We start from the raw sequence: 18,381 nt of genomic DNA on the forward strand, positions 1-18,381 counted from the left end.
TTTCAATCTAAATAAGACAATCCCTTATCTATAATTATAGTCAACGACTTGATTTGTCTATATTTGTTTTGTCAAACTTCTACATACTTGTAATTAGATTTCATATTATTTGTTATCATATTTAGATGATATACTTTATTTATAATAATATAAAATTATAATAATATACTATATATTTTTAAAATATAATTAATCAATATAGCTGGTATTACTGAAAAATAATATTTTATGATTTCAACAAATTTTGCGTAATGAGTATTTTCTTATCATTTTAGCCAATCTCGTTAAGAATTATTCAAACAATCGGATCATGAAATTGTGTAGTCCTATTTAATACACATTTATCAATGACTAAGCTCATTATAAATAGGGTTTGTCTAGTGTGTGCCCATGGGCACATGCTAAGCACTAAAATCTATGCATTTGGAGGGTTTTGATTGGTGTGGTTGTTGTAAATGCAGGGGGGGTCACCATAGAAAAACCGTTATAAATAACAAAGAAGAGTGCAGATTGATAACATAAATTGATTGAATATCTTCCGTCCACAAATACTGATAAAGTATACTCCCTCCGTCCCCTTTTACTTGTCCCTTTTGAAAAAATAACGCATCTTAAGAAAGTGTTAGTTGGATATCTTGTTTTCATACATATCCCTAATAAATGTAATGAATAAGATAGAGTTGTGTATATATATGCTAGTCAAACATTGGAAGTTGTTACTTTTTGAAAAAACATACAAAAAGTTGCTTTGAAAAGAGAAGTGGACAAGTAATTTGGGACAATTTTTTTTTTCAAAATGGACATATAAAAGGGGACGGAGAGAGTATTATACTTTATTAATTCGCATATATAATTGATAATCTCTTCATTTCTTCGTTTATTTATAAATGAATGGGCATTAAAATTAAGAAAAATCTATAAACTAATGTGTGAAAATGGAAGAGAAAGAAAATGATCGATATTTAATATAATATTCAACAAATACAATTGAGAAAAGTCGTGAATTTAGTTTATTTTATATTATAAGATTTAACCATCTTCATTTTAGTTAAATTTTAAAATACAAAAAGATGCAATGAGCATCTATTAAAAAAGGATATTTCTAGTGTGTGTCCATAACAACTATTTTTTGTTGAAATAGAGGATTTTTATTGCTCATGATTTTTGTGCATGCATGAGAGATCATGATTGAGATTTTATAAAAACACACCATGTAAGTAAAAAGTCGTTACACACTAGAAAATCTCATTAAACACAATGTAAGAAGGTGGGAAATTATTATACGTGTCATTGTGTTGCCGCACCTATACTATTTATGATTGTGATTTCAATTTTGTTACTTATCAAACATCACGATCGAACAACAAATAAGCAATTATCAAGAATCGAATCTAATGCGTAATCATTCACATCTTGTGATTAACCGTAAAATGCGGTTGGAGTGACACCCTAAGCACGGTTGAGCGGATGACATATATATAGTACTACAGCCATGCTGCTCTATATTTGAAAATAAACAGCTAACTACTGTATTGTTTTTCTATTTGGTTATGTAGAAAGAGAAGATTTGTAGGAAGTTGAGTCGGAAATAATTACAACTCGTACCGTAATTATTGTGTCTGTTAGTAAATAGTGATTGACTTGCAATAAATACAATTATAAACCACGTAAATCAAAAGGTAGGCTCAGGAAAGCATGGTCTCCCCTGACGAACTACGAAGTATACTAAATTGGGTTTCTTCTGTGTCAACCAAGCCGCGACACATCAGACATCTGTATAAGATTTTTAACTTTTGGGCCTCTTCCGTGGGGAGTAAATGAGCCGAGCCGAGCCGAACTCTAAAGTGCTTGTATATCGTTTGTTAAAAAATTAGCGAACTCGAACTCGAGCTCGAGCTTACATCGAGCCAAATATATTGTTTGAGGATCGACTCTAATGAGCATATTAGTGCTCATGCACGTGCCATGTCAGCAACACACAGTTTGGCTAACAACACTGTTGGACACAAGTTAATGGTTCCATTTAATACACCAATGCCTTTTATACAAACAGGCCCTTATTAGCTGTTAGTTAGCTGTCAATTAGTTACATCAGCTGTATATAATGAACTTGTAACAGAACATTTCATTTAGTTAGTTAATTCTACTTTCTTCTCCACTACTTTCTCTCACATATTACTTTCTCTCTCTACAATATGATTACTCGTTAATGGATCTATGCAGCACACTCGTGTATAATCGTTGATTATACAACTTGTTATGGTATCAGAGCATCAAGATTCAAAGATAATTCCGCGATTCAAAGATTAGATAAGTGTTTTCTCTTCTTCTTCTTGATTTGACGAGATTGATTCGTTTAGATCGAGTGTTGATTGTGCTGTTTCTTGCTCCGTTACGGTGTTTTTTGTTGCGATCGTGATTGTGAAGAATTTTGTTGTGTTTGTGATTAGTAGTATTGCAGAAATATGATGAGTTTATCTCGGTTGTTGATTGTTGGATAGTTTTTTTGTGGTTGTTGATTGTTCGTTAGTGAATATTCTACATTTAGCGTGATTGATTAGAAGAAAATTGTGTATATCATGGTGAAGGCGACGTATGCAAATGTTGTTGCTAATTCTGGTCATATAGCTTCGACCTCTGGTAATCAGGGTGACTTTTATGTTGACGGTGAAGGAGATGATGATGAGAATGTCATCAAGACTCCTAATACTGATGAGATTGCAGTTACATCTAATTTGCATCCATTGTTTTTAGCAAATATTGATCATCCAGGTCTGATTCTCATTTCGAAGAAGTTGACAGGGACAGATAATTTTGGTCCTTGGAAAAGGTCCATTACAATTGCTCTTTCAGCCAAGAACAAGCTTGGTATAGTTGATGGAAGTGTTCCACGGCCTGTTGAAGCTTCACCTCTCAGGAATCAATGGGATAGAGTGAACGACATGGTTATAAGTTGGATTATGAACACTGTCACAGACGAAATAAGCAATGGGATGGATTTTGTGAATTCTGCGAAGGAAATGTGGGAAGAACTTCATGATCAGTTTGCTAGTGTCAATGGACACAGAGTATATCAAGTACTGAAAGACTTACATGCTTTAGAACAAAGTGACAAGTCTGTTGAGATTTACTACCATAAGATGAAGAATTTGTGGGATGAGTATGTGGCTTTGGAGCCAACTATACCCTATACCTGTGGTTCAAACAGGCTGACAGAGGCAAGAGAACAGAGAAAGAAATTGTTACAGTTTCTTATGGGCCTTAATGATAGCTTCTCTAATGCACGTGGACAAATCTTAATGATGAATCCCTTGCCTTCCACTCCTCAGGCTTATTCCTTGGTGAAACAAGAGGAAAAACAGAGGATTGGCCATAATGTCAATTTGACTATGTCTTTCATGGCTAACAGTAACAATACAAAGGCGCCAAAAACTGTTTCGGACACTTATACTCAGTCTGCAGGTGCTAAGAAACCAGCCTTGAAGTGTACTTTTTGTCAAAAGGAAGGTCACTTGCGTGAGAATTGTTTCAAGATTATAGGTTATCCTCCTAAAGGCAAAGGAAGAGGCAAACCTAATGCACCTAATGCAGCCACTGCTCCTGGTTTCAGAACTTTTCCTCAGGCTATGCATGTTGGTACTATTAATAATCCACAGACTCAAACACCACCTGTCGCTTATCCACCAGTCAATACTAGTGTTGAACAACTACAGCAACAGGTTACTCACATGAGTCATCTCATGAGTTTGATGATGCAGCAGAACCAGACACAAGGAAACACACTCAATACTCCAGAGGATCATATACAAGGGATTGCAGGTTTGGCATTCTCTATGTTAACAAGTAACCCTATGTTATCTAAAGGTACTTGGATTATTGACACTGGAGCTTCTCATCATATGTGTTGTGACAGATTACTCATGCATGATATACATCCTATAGCTCATTCTTTTCATGTAGCTTTACCAAATAATCATGTCATTCTTGTTACACATGTTGGTTCTGTCCGATTAGGATCACATCTGGTACTTCATGAGGTGCTTCTCATACCAGATTTCAAGTGCAATTTGCTATCTATTAGTAAGTTGACTTCTGAGTTACATTGCAAAATGGTTTTTACTCATGATTCCTGTGTTTTCCAGGACCAGAACCAAGTAACTCTGGCCACTGGACTTGAGAAAGAAGGTCTTTATTTCTTCTTTCTTCAATCTCCTTCCTCAGTTTCTGTTTCTTCTGCTAACAGTGCTGTTTCTCTTACTGCTTTAACAGCAGCTTCACATGTTGTCAGTTCATCCAAGCTTTGGCATATGCGTTTAGGACATTCTTCTGATGTTGTTCTCAAACATATCTCTAGTCTAAAATTACCTTCTGTTTGTAATAATGACTGCCCTGTTTGCCCTAGTGCAAAACAAACTATGTTGTCTTTTCCTAAAACTAGCAACTCTTATGCTAGTACGTGCTTTCATTTACTGCATCTAGACCTTTGGGGTCCTTATCATGTACAATCTACTTCTGGTTGTAAGTACTTTCTTACTGTGGTTGATGATCATAGTAGAGCAACTTGGACTTTTCTCCTTCCTACTAAGCATGATGTTTTTGCTACTTTTCATGCATTTGTCAAGTATGTTATTAAACATTTTCATGCTGATATCAAAGTCATACGCACAGACAATGGTACCGAATTTTTTAATCATCAATTTTCCCATTTTCTATCATCTTTGGGCATTCAACATCAGTCATCTTGTCCATATACACCCCAGCAAAATGCCAGGGTGGAACGAAAACATAAGCACCTTTTAGAAATGACAAGGGCTTTACGTTTTCAGTCTGGGTTACCTGCCAAATATTGGGTGAGTGCTTGCTGACAGCCACTCACTTAATCAATCTTTTGCCAACCCCAATTCTGCAGTTCAAAACTCCATATGAATTGTTTTTCCATCAGTCACCAGATTATACAACACTTAGAGCATTTGGGTGTTTATGCTATGCATCCATCCATCCTTCTGATAAGCTAGCTGCACATGCTATTCAATGTGTTTTCATTGGATACCTTCATCTGCAAAAGGGTTACAAACTGTTGAGACTTGACACCAAGGCTATTATTGTTAGTCGTCATGTGAGGTTTCAGGAACATCACTTTCCTTACCACTCTCCATCGACTTCAAAATCAAAATCCGTGCAGTACACACCTGCCAATGCTTTTGACTTTGTCACATGGCTTACTCATGGTTCTTCCACTGTACCTACTACAGAGTCTACTACAAAGTCTACTACAGAATCTCCTACAGAGTCTGCAAATATCAATGATACACTGGTTCCTAGTGACACTTTTCAGCCTGCTGTGTCACATGACTACATATCAGATAATGATGTGTATTTGGAAGAGGATACTGAATCTACAGGTATTGGTGATACATTACATAATTCCACCATTATTCAGGATCATCCAGTTGAGGTTCCTTCTACGGTTCCATGCCTAAGAACTTCTCACAGGCCTAGAACTCGTCCAACCTGGTGGACCGACTATAATGTGACAGTTCCTACGTCTACTGTTAACCTCAAAACAGTTGATAGTCAGGCTTTGATAGTTCACAATGATTCAACTTCACATCCTGTGGAACCCAAACACTATTATGAGGCTATTGCTGATCCACGATGGATAGAGGCCATGGACAAAGAATTAATTGCTTTAGAGTCCAACAATACTTGGGTTCTTACTGATTTACCTTCTGGAAAGAAATGTGTTGGGTGTCGTTGGGTTTACAAAATAAAAACATTACCAAACGGACAAGTTGAGCGTTACAAAGCACGCCTCGTGGCAAAGGGGTATACACAGGCTGAAGGAATTGATTACCACGATACTTTTGCTCCGGTGGTGAAGTTAGTGACTGTTCGCACTCTACTAGCTGTAGCTGTTGCTAAAAACTGGCACATTGAACAACTTGATGTTAATAACGCCTTTTTACACGGTGATTTGCGTGAAGAAGTTTATATGCGCCCTCCTTTGGGATACAAGTTACCACCTGGTTCTAAACTAGTGTGTAAACTCATAAAGTCGCTGTATGGACTTAGGCAAGCTTCACGAGAGTGGTTTGCAAAGCTCACAGCTTCCTTACTTGCTGCTGGTTATAAACAGTCACATTCAGATCATTCTTTGTTCACCTTCACAGATGGTGACAAATTTATTGCAGTGGTAGTTTATGTTGATGATGTTCTATTAGCAGGAAATGATATGCCTTTAATACAACATCTGAAACAGTTGCTTCACTCCCAGTTTACTAATCAAGGATCTGGGTCCAGTCAAGTATTATCTGGGCTTAGAAGTTATCCGAAATACCACTGGAATGCTGTTGTGCCAACAAAAGTTTATCTTGGATTTACTGAAGCTTGCTGGCATGACAGATTGTAAACCTTTATCAGTCCCAATTGCACCACATGTTAAGCTTCATGATGATGAACAATCAGGAGCTTTAATTCCTAATCCTTCTGTCTATCGAGCTTGGGTTGGTAAGCTGTTGTACTTAACTACTACTCGTCCAGATATTTCTTACTCGGTCCAGTTATTAAGCCAATTTCTACACGCTCCACGTGAGACTCATTTTAAGGCTGTTGTTCGAGTTCTACGATATCTGAAATGTACCATTTCTCATGGTCTTTATTTCCCTGCTAACAATAACCTACATCTTCAAGCTTATAGCGATAGTGATTGGGGTGGTGATCCAGTTGACAGGCGTTCTGTTGGAGGTTACATGTTTATGTTGGGCAGTGCTGCAATTTCTTGGCGTTCCAAGAAACAATCTTTGACATCAAAGAGTACTGCTGAGGCAGAATACAGGGCTCTATTCGATTGTTCTTGTGAAGTAATCTGGCTCAAGAACATCTTGAGTGATCTACAGATTTCTATCAACAGTCCTGTTACTTTGTTTTGTGACAACAAAGCCGCTATTGATCTAACAGCTAATCCTGTCTATCATGCGCGCACAAAACATATTGAAATTGATTGCCATTTCATCCGGGAGAAAATTCAGTTGGGCTTGGTCAATGTTATTCAAGTAGCTTCTAAAGATAACATTGCTGACGTTCTCACTAAGGGTCTAGGCAAGCATCTACATTGGTCTTGTTCTGTCAAATTGGGTCTCACTTTCCTTAGTTCGCCTCCAATTTGTGGGGAGGCTGATGAACATGAAGGGCAAAGTGCTGATACAACAAAGGCCAAGGTGATGTCAGTTCAAGGGGGGACTAATGAGCATATTAGTGCTCATGCACGTGCCATGTCAGCAACACACAGTTTGGCTAACAACACTGTTGGACACAAGTTAATGGTTCCATTTAATACACCAGTGCCTTTTATACAAACAGGCCCTTATTAGCTGTTAGTTAGCTGTCAATTAGTTACATCAGCTGTATATAATGAACTTGTAACAGAACATTTCATTTAGTTAGTTAATTCTACTTTCTTCTCCACTACTTTCTCTCACATATTACTTTCTCTCTCTACAATATGATTACTCGTTAATGGATCTATGCAGCACACTCGTGTATAATCGTTGATTATACAACTTGTTAGACTCATTAAATAATAACTTTGTTCACGAACAGCTCATGAACTGCTCACGAACATGTCTCACGAGTTTTTGCTCACAAACCGCTCATTAACTTACGGTCATGAACATTTCTCACGAATTTTTGCTCACCAACCTCTTATTAATTTTGTTCACGAGCTTGTTTAATAAACTTTGCTAACAAGTTAGCTTATGCTTATAAATTTATTTACGAGCTTGTTTGTTATTTAATTTTGTTAAAAAAAATAAATTAAAATTCTAACAATACTTTAATTTATGCTCTAAGGAATCATAAATTCATAATAAATCATTCATTAATAGAACTCCCACATGCACAAATCATGTTCACGAGCCGAGTTCATGAGCATGGGCCGAGTTCACGAACCATGTTCACGAGTTAGTTCACCAACTACGCTCACAAGCCAAGTTCACGAACTCATAATTCGAACTTGTTCGCTAACTATCGAGTCGAACTCTACTGTGCCCAAGTTCAGCTCATTTATAAAACGAACCTTAAAATTGTGCTCAAGATCGACTTTTTTATGAATCGAACCGAGTTTGAACCGAGTTTTTTTCGAACCGAATACCGAGCGGTTATCGAGCGTATCAACTCATTTACGGCCCTACTCTTGGTTAGCTATCAAATTTGAATTTTATTCTAATTTGTTCCAAATCTTTTTCAATTTAAAATTATTTGCCTTCTATAACAAAAAAAATTAAATGTAATTAATAAATATACAATTTTCGTCAAATCATAACTAGTATGAAAGTAAATATCATTTAAAATAGGTATAATTATATATACTGTCACCAGCTTCAGAAACAATGAAAAGAAGTACTCCCTCCGTCCCAGTCAACAGTATACAGTGGGGGACGGGGACGGGGACGCGGCACGAATTTTAATGCTTTAATAAAACATACTTCCGCAACTTATTTTTAAGATTTTTTTTTCTGTATAAAAATATAAGTGTTGTATTTTTATACAGAAAAAGAAAATTTGAAAAATAAATTATGGAACTATGTTTTATAAGAGCCTTAAAATACATGTCTAACAGTGAAAAAGAAACGTATACAATAGCCTGGGACAGAGGGAATAGTTATACCTTTTTACCAAACATGTCAGGATTGAAGCAGCTTCTTATTAAAATTGAAACTCGGGTTTATTATCACATGAAAAAATACGGCCGAAAGGTGCCCGTGCGATACTGGTTAGGAGAAAAGAACTAAATAGTTCTTCATATATTTTTATTAAAGATTTATGGTAAGATATGATATTAGATGAAATAAAAAAGGAAATAATTGTAATATAAAATTTCAGTCTTCAAATTTTTGAAAATAATTCAAGCAAATTAAATAAAATATTACTAGGTGAAAACATTGAAACCATTTACTAGGAGCTAGTTCATCGATCTTTGTCAACAAACGGAATATTAAATATACATGCTAGCCGATGGATTCATAATCCGCATGTCCATCAATTGGGGTGATTCTCGATTTTACATGATTAAAACATATAACATATAATTACTTTAAAAAAAACATATAACATATAATTTATATCAAATAAATCTAGTTTAATAAAATATAATAACTAATTTAATAGTGGAAATATTTATTGTATACAGTAATCTTGAGCACGATTTGATAACTCAATTAATTAAAGATTTATTCTTCTAACTTGTATTTCACTTCTTTAATTTAAAAGTTTAAGTTTAAGTACTTATTTTAAGATTATCACAACCGCTCTTATATATAAATATCATGTGTTTTGTATCTGAATATAACATTTTTTTATTTATTAACATAAGAATTTATTTCAAAGAAATATAATGTTTTATTTTAATATTAAATTAAATAACTTATTTCTAAAATATAAAATATCTTACATAAGATTATTTTTCATCACAATACATCTACATCCTAACTAGCTACACAAAAGTTTTCCCGTTCTTTTTATTTTAAAAATTATTATAATATTATAGTGAATTATATTTGCAATGAAAGATTGTGATTTAGATATGATCTTAAATACCTGATTTTTCTTGTAGTGATATGATATCTGCTAATATAATTGTCTGGTCAGAAATTAGTAACGAGATGAACTGTTGATCAACATTAAACAAGAAAATGAAAAGCATAACTTTAGTACAACAACATAGTTGTAGAAAACATTTCACCAAAACAGATAAAAGAAAGAACTGTGATTTGACCTCCGAATTTCAAACTTGAAATTCTAACTCACAAAATCAAATTCAACCGGTATCCACTCATGCATACTTCTTCATTGTTACTCAATGCAATCTTAATATACACACGTCATTCGGACGGAAAGCACAAGTGTTTTGGATATGTTTTTAAATTTATCTCAGGTTTTAAAATAAAAGTAGAAGTAATCGGAAAGCAGAGGTGTTTCGGATATGTTTTTAAATTTCAATTTTTTCTTCTGGTGTTCGTCATTTATATATTATTTAATATTGATTTTTTACATATGAAATGTTTAACAAAATTATATATATAATATCTTTTCACTTTTCTGCTAAACTAATAATTTTGTTATTAAAAAATTAAAAGAAAATATAATTTGAATTTCGAACACTCAACTGATTTATATATAAGACTAATATATATAAAATTACTCAAACATATAAAATAATCTATAAACAGATTATTCAAATATTATAATAACTCATAAATCATTGCTAATATATTCATTTATCATTCATCATTACTTTTTCATGTAGTGATAAATAATCTTTTTTACGTCTACCAAAAAGTCCGTGATCTTTTCCAAAATATATTCCCCTTCAATATTTTTAAAAATCATATTTTCAAAATATGATTTTTTCGATTGTCACATTAAAATATGATTTTTTTTTTGCTCTCAAAAAATCATATTTTAATGTGACAAAAGAAAAAAATCATATTTTAATGTGTCGCGGCTTGGTTGACAGGAAAAACTTAATTTAGTACCTTGTCAGGGAGACCATGCTCTCCTGTGCCGACCTTTTGGTTTACATGGTTTATAATTCTATTAATTGCAAATCAATCACTGTTTAGCAGCTACTAACAGACACAACAATTACCTTACTAAATATCTCTGTTCTAAAAGTTGGTTAATCATCGATTAATCCTGTTCTGTAGTTCGTCGAACTGATTAAATCTCCGATTAATCACCGATCAATCCGATTAATCCTTGATTAGTTCAATTAATCCCTGATTAATTCTTATTCCGTAAATTCACCGATTAAGTCTGATTTCCACTTTTTACAACACTGCTAAATATTAGGACTTCCCTTCGAATCTTTTGGTTTACATGGTTATGTTAGGACTTTTCTTCAAATCTTTCATGCGTGTGTAACTAAATATTGCCTCCATTTCGAAGGCGTTAATTGTGCCTCTTTATTGAGGGTGTAATTTGTGCTCCATAATTGATGGAGTTAAATGTGCCTTATTTGAGGTGTTAATTGGCCTTAATTGAGGACGTTAATTGTGTCTTAATTAAGGGCATTAATATTTTATTAATTGTACCTTAATTAAGAGCTTAATTGTCTCAATTATGAGTTATCATAATTGTGGGAATTTTTTGATCATCTCATGCAATATACACGTGATTTTAATATTAATTAATTATTGGATATATTATCTTTTATTTTTATAATATATATAATGTGTTATATATGTCGACTTATATTATTCTTGTTTTCTTTCTTCTATTCTCAGGATTCTTGGAAGAAGACGGGTTTTTCTTTTCGGAAATTAAAGTTTTATTGTCTAAATTTCCCCGGTCATCTTGCATGTCCGACGGTTAGATAATAAGCTTTCTTGAATGAAAGAATTATCACGGTGAACTGCTGTTTCATATTGTTGAGATTCATTCTCATTTTCAAAAAAAAAAAAAAAAAAATATTGCCTCCATTTCATTTTAATAGCATTGTTTTATTCTAAAAAAATTCTATAATATTTGTCACATTCTTTAAATACAAATTTTATGTTATAATTATCATCAACTCAAACCACTTTCACAAATTGCCATAAAAATGTCTAAGAACTTTACTTCGGTTGTTCTACATTTTACACGTACTTTTTAGAAGTTCTGACCACATATCCGAAATTAGTATTTTAAAATTTTATTGAATAAAATTTTTAGTATTATATATGTATTATGAAAATAAAATCAAAAATATGAATTTTTGTTATGTGGTCAAATATCTAAAATTACATGTAAATATTCAAACTACTTATAAATAGGACAAGATAGAGTAATAAATTAGATGAAAACTTAAGGGCATTTGTTGTGTGTAATTAACACAGATAAAATGAAAAAATTAACTTCATTTTCTTTGTTTTTTTTTTTTTTTTTTTTGAACTTTCTTTGTTGGTGTTTATTTTATGAAAATGATTTTTGTAATGTGTGCTAACGGGCACACTAACAATTACATTTTACTTTGGAAGATTTTGATTGACAGAGATTTCTGTGCATGAAACAAAGTCATCATTATTTCTAGAAGAATAAATCTTAGCGTACATCCTTATACACTACTAACTCACGACCTAAAATTTAGGAACAGATTTCTAATCACGTCTCTTTCATTTAGGAACAATTCTACACACTTCCTTAGGATTTCTTTTATCACTTCAAGGTTTTTTAACTGTAGATTAAATATATACGTACAAAAACTATGACCTAAAACTTTTTTTTTTGTTTTATTTATTTACCTTATGATCACATATTTAATTTTTATTATTTAACATTTTTATAATTTAATAAGCCTGATATATTCATAAAATAACTTATATTTAGAAATTTGTTTAGGTGGGTGATAAAATATTAAATACTATATCATTCATTTATTTACTTTGCCGTGCGTTTTATTTTTATTATGTAGATATGATGTCTACTGTGATAATTTTTTGAAAATAAATATTGTTTGCATGATTTGAAATAAAAATTATTTTTATTCATTCGAATGAATGAATGCAATGTGATATAAAATTATATTAAATTTTTGTATAATTATTTTTGAACATAACGACGTCCAGTAAAAATTATATATTTCATAGATATATTGATTTTTTTTGTAAAGTATAGATAAATTGATTTCATAAATGTATTTAACACATATTTATATATTATATATTATTTTTTTCATAGAAATATAAAAAATATGATTTAGTGTTTTATGACAAAAAAAATAAGATATAATACTATAAAAAATTGCATCAATAAAAAAATAATGTATATACATAAGTTTTTGATAGCAGTTATTCTTGATAGATTCAATGGATAATAGCGAAATGAAAGAAACGTGTGTTCTAATCTGTTCCTAAATTTTAGGTCGTGAGTTAGTAGTGTATAAAGATGTACGCCAATATTTATTCGAAAGAAAATTATTTTATAACCGATTTTCTAACGTGTGTCCATGATCGTGATGCACACTAACAACCACATTTTGTTTACGTGGCACATTTTATTGGATCCAATTCTATAAAGAATAAATATTGGCGTACATCTTTATACACTACTAACTCACGACCTAAAATTTAGGAACAGATTAGAACACACGTTTCTTTCATTTCGCTATTATCCATTGAATCTATCAAGAATAACTGCTATCAAAAACTTATGTATATACATTATTTTTTTATTGATGCAATTTTTTATAGTATTATATCTTATTTTTTTTGTCATAAAACACTAAATCATATTTTTTATATTTCTATGAAAAAAATAATATATAATATATAAATATGTGTTAAATACATTTATGAAATCAATTTATCTATACTTTACAAAAAAAATCAATATATCTATGAAATATATAATTTTTACTGGACGTCGTTATGTTCAAAAATAATTATACAAAAATTTAATATAATTTTATATCACATTGCATTCATTCATTCGAATGAATAAAAATAATTTTTATTTCAAATCATGCAAACAATATTTATTTTCAAAAAATTATCACAGTAGACATCATATCTACATAATAAAAATAAAACGCACGGCAAAGTAAATAAATGAATGATATAGTATTTAATATTTTATCACCCACCTAAACAAATTTCTAAATATAAGTTATTTTATGAATATATCAGGCTTATTAAATTATAAAAATGTTAAATAATAAAAATTAAATATGTGATCATAAGGTAAATAAATAAAACAAAAAAAAAAGTTTTAGGTCATAGTTTTTGTACGTATATATTTAATCTACAGTTAAAAAACCTTGAAGTGATAAAAGAAATCCTAAGGAAGTGTGTAGAATTGTTCCTAAATGAAAGAGACGTGATTAGAAATCTGTTCCTAAATTTTAGGTCGTGAGTTAGTAGTGTATAAGGATGTACGCTAAGATTTATTCTTTTCTTTCACTTTCTTTTTGGTTTTGGATTTACCCAACTTACCGCATCATTCATTCCCCATCCTATTTGATTTCCATTTCCTTATTCTTTTTTCATTTTCGTTTATAATTTATATCAAAAATCATTAAAAATAAAAGGGACATGTAAACTTTTTTTTAAAAAATAAAAATTAAATTTTAATTGAACTTTTATAAATTGAAAGTAAATTTGATATGATTTATAAGTCAAATCATTTAAAGAATAATAATATTTTTATATAATAAATATATTAATTTATAAAAATAAAATAAATTGTATTATAAAAAACATAAATATCATTAACTTTTTCGGAATTACGTATATATTTGAAAATCAAATTAAAAATAATTATATCTTTTCATTCCGTATCTTGATCAAATTAATCATCTAATACAATCCAACATCATTCGTTTCCTTTCTCATCGTTTCCCTTACAGAATTTCATTCCGTTTTCATAGAGCCAAATGACTCCTAAAATATTCTTGTGTGATAGTTATTAGTATTAGGGAAATTCTCAATGGTACACTTCTAGTTTTGCCTTTTTCAAATGGTACGAAAAATGTTTTTGGCTTCTCATTGGTACACTTATACTATTTTAACTTTCTCTGCTATACACCTCCCGTCAACAGCTGTTAACCAAACGTTAACTTTTCCATAAAAACAGCATAAACATGAATAGAAACGTAAAAACCAGCCAACAAAACAGTAAAAATGATCCAAAAAGATTCATAGACACTAATTTAAAAATTCTAGCATGATCCAAGTAGATGCAACAGAAGTTCAGGTTTCAACAGCATATTAAACATTCTAAACACACATCAACCACAAAACATAAGGCATTAATGTTCTTAAATATTAGATGAAGCAGGCTGAGAAATGTTAATCTCAGTAGCCTGTGATGATTTAGATGCTTCCTTTGCTGCCTTAGCTGCATTGGATTGGTCTCTCACTCTTGGATTTCTTGTCACCACAGGTTCACCCTTTTCTTGTGCTTCTTTCCTTTGTTTAGCAGTAAGGCCTCCTCTGCAGGTCTTTGAATTGTGACCATAACAGTCACATTTAGTGCATTTCACTGTTTTCGCTCTCTTGCCTTTTTGATCTTCCCCTTCCTCTCTTTTTCTATTTCTGCAAGGTCTGCCAACACCTCTTTTGAATACAGTAGTCGTTCAGCGTGTTCTTGTAGTGATTTTTATCCAGAAAAATCATCCATGGTTTCAATATAATTTTTCCGAATTCCTTGTCTTCATATATTTCACTATTTCTATACAATCTCTGGTAATAACCATTATCATTCTCATCTGAAATAAATTCATGCCAACTCCGCACTTTCCAGTTTTCTTTGATTTTTGGAACAGTGACAACCTCTTCCAGCTCATCTGTAGGGCATGCTCCTTTAGCCACAACATCTGCATCTGAATCATCATTAGAGTGGTCTTTATAAACATGAGCATAACCCTTCTCAGTAGTGTTCTCTTCAGCAATGTTGTCCTTACTTGCAGTCTGAAAATCCACCTTTCTTTTAGCTGTTTTACCACTACTGCCACTTTCCACTGGAAGTCCTTTTCTTAAGGCTGTTGTTCTTGGAGCTTTACGACCAAATAAAGACTGATCAGAGGCATTAACAGAGGCATTAGCAGAGGCAGTGTCATTGGTTGTGTTTGTTAAAGGGGAAAATCTGAGACTCCTCATAATCTTCAAATTCTTGAAGGCGGTATTAGGTGAGATTGGAGGTGAGGGTAGGATATTGGGTGTGATTGTGGTTCTAGTCTTAGGCTTAGGCTTAGGTTTGGGTTTGGGTTTGCCTTTAGTCTTTGGCTTCTGTTTAGCTGCAATTTTAGTCTTATCTTTAGGTTTTGGGTTACTTGTGGATGGTTTCACTGAGGTGTCCTCAAGATCATTCAAAGACACGTCAAATTCATCTTCAGTGTCATTCTCATCCTAATTTTCTGCATTACCATCAACCTCAACAGCCTTCTTACTCTCATTTTGCCTTCTCAAATTCAGAACCAGCTTGTATAGGGGAGTGGGTTGCATCTTTGTCCCAACCCAGATCATAATCTCAGTACTGTCTTTAAACCTTTCGAACATTTGCATCAAATGGGCATCATTCTCTAACCATTTGTGTCTCATATTCTAAGCATACGCAAAGGTTGGATAACCAAAATCTAAATGAATATCCCTTTTTTTAGCCTCATCTTCATACTCTACAATTAGTTCCAACAACCCATTCTACAGTACAAAACAAACCCAAACATTCAACAAGAACATACATACCAGACTACACATAACAATACATTACTTTAAGAAATAGCAGCACAAACAACAATACACGTACAACAATGTATACATACAGCGGAATATGCATGGGCACAACATATATACACACACAATAAACAACAAACATAAGAACAACGAAACGCAAGTGAAGCAGAAGGCGGAGAAACCAAAATATACCTCAGTTGAAGATGAATTGCAGATTGAAAAGAAGGAGAATCGAGTGTGCACTCCTGATTGAGAAGAAAACGAAATGAGTGTGCTCTCTCTCTCGTACAAACCCTTGGTGTTGCAGTCGACCGTTAAGCCCTCTTTTTTACCTAAGCCCTCTCTTTTACCTAACCCGACTTTTAACCCGCGTCTTCTGTAATTTCTTATGTTTTTAAGTTTTTTTTTTAATTTTAATTAAGGGTTAATTGAGGAGAAGTTAACGTTTTATTAGCATCTGTTAACGGGAGGAGTATGGCGCAGAACGTTTGAATAGTGTACGTGTACCAATGAGAAGCCAAAAACTTTCTGCGTATCATTTGGAAAAGCCAAAACTATAAATGTACCATTGAGAATTTCCCTTAGTATTACAATTATACACATAAAATTACATATCATATTTTATATTTCTTAATATATGTGAAATTTGTTAATAAAATTTAAAATGAGATATAGGGGGAATAGGAAAAAAATGAGCTAAGATTGAACAAGGAGATCTAAAGCTAATTTGGGAGTTGAGACGATAAAATCTTCTAGGAATAAAAAACCCTACAAATTCGGACATAGATTTATTTTTTCTTTTAAACTACTAATTTCGTTTTAAACTACTAATTTTGGACGTAGGTAGTTGTCATCAGTCTGGCAGACATTATCTCTTTGAGGTACACTACCTTCCGTCTAAAATTAAAGCTCGTCTTTCCGCTTCATTTTTCCCTGCCCAACTAGCTTTGAAATCTTGCCTCTCCTTTATATATTCTGCTTTCACTCTCCTCAACCCCCTACTAAGTTTAGCATTTCTCAAGTTGTTCAACAGCCAGCCATCTCTCAAGTGTTTAATTAGTAAAAACTCTCAGTTCCGAAAGATTACTCCACCTCCAGGTTCCAGCTGCAACCTAACCTAGATCTTACTCTCTGTGCTTGTGTGTTGTGTATTCTGAGTTTTCATTCAAGTTTGCTCCTTTGAAGAGGGAAAGTCTATGGGAAACAACACTTTACCTCCAGCTATATATCATCCAAAGGTAATTACCTCATCCCTCTTAATTACTCCTCCACTGCATTTTCTTCCCTCTTTATCATATCATGCTAACATTCATCTTGCTGTGTGTCCTTGTGTCTGTAAATTGCTTTAATTGAGGATATTTCATACTGGGATGCAAATATGGGTAAATGCATTTTGGACTGTATATTTGAAATTGAGAATGAATTTATTCATTTTTGCCACATCATTAACAATTTTCAATGGAAGGGATGAAATATTATTTCATTGTAGATCATCACAATTATAATATTCAAGGTACGGGTAAAAATCAAAAGTGTTTGATAAATTTGAAATTAGTTACTCCATCTATTCAAAAAATATTACCATAGGACTTTTATCACGCATTTTATGTACTCAAAAGAGATATTTTTAAATGCTATTTTTCAAATATATTTTTTTTGCTAACTTAATTTTCAAATATTTCCGTTCTACCTAAAAATATGAATAATATATTTTTGTGCAACACAATAAAATCTGAAAAATATTTACGAATAACTCCCGAATATATTGAAATGCGTGCAAAAAAATGACACACGAAGTAATATAAGCTAGCATTTTAGTATAACTTTTATATTTACCAAACCAAACTAAACATACTCGGTATATCCCGCTTAGAACGGGGTCTGAAGAGGGTAAGATATACGCAGACCATGCCCCTATCCTTAAAGGTGAAAACCCCCGGCTTAGTGCACAAGAAATAAAATTGTGTGTGATATGATAATAATATTATACCTTAGCCCATGACCTCTTCGTATGGACTTACCTAAACAATTCTGTTTGTTGATGATGGGTGATAATGATGTGAAACGGAGAAATATCAAACTGGATAAAAACCGTCATTGCACACTTTCTTCTTGAATTAACTTGATTCTTTCTTGATTGCCTTCTCCAAATGTCCACCACTTGAATTGATTCTGA

This window comes from Daucus carota, chromosome 5 (genome assembly GCF_001625215.2).
Source record: "Daucus carota subsp. sativus chromosome 5, DH1 v3.0, whole genome shotgun sequence".
Classification (NCBI taxonomy): domain Eukaryota; kingdom Viridiplantae; phylum Streptophyta; class Magnoliopsida; order Apiales; family Apiaceae; genus Daucus; species Daucus carota.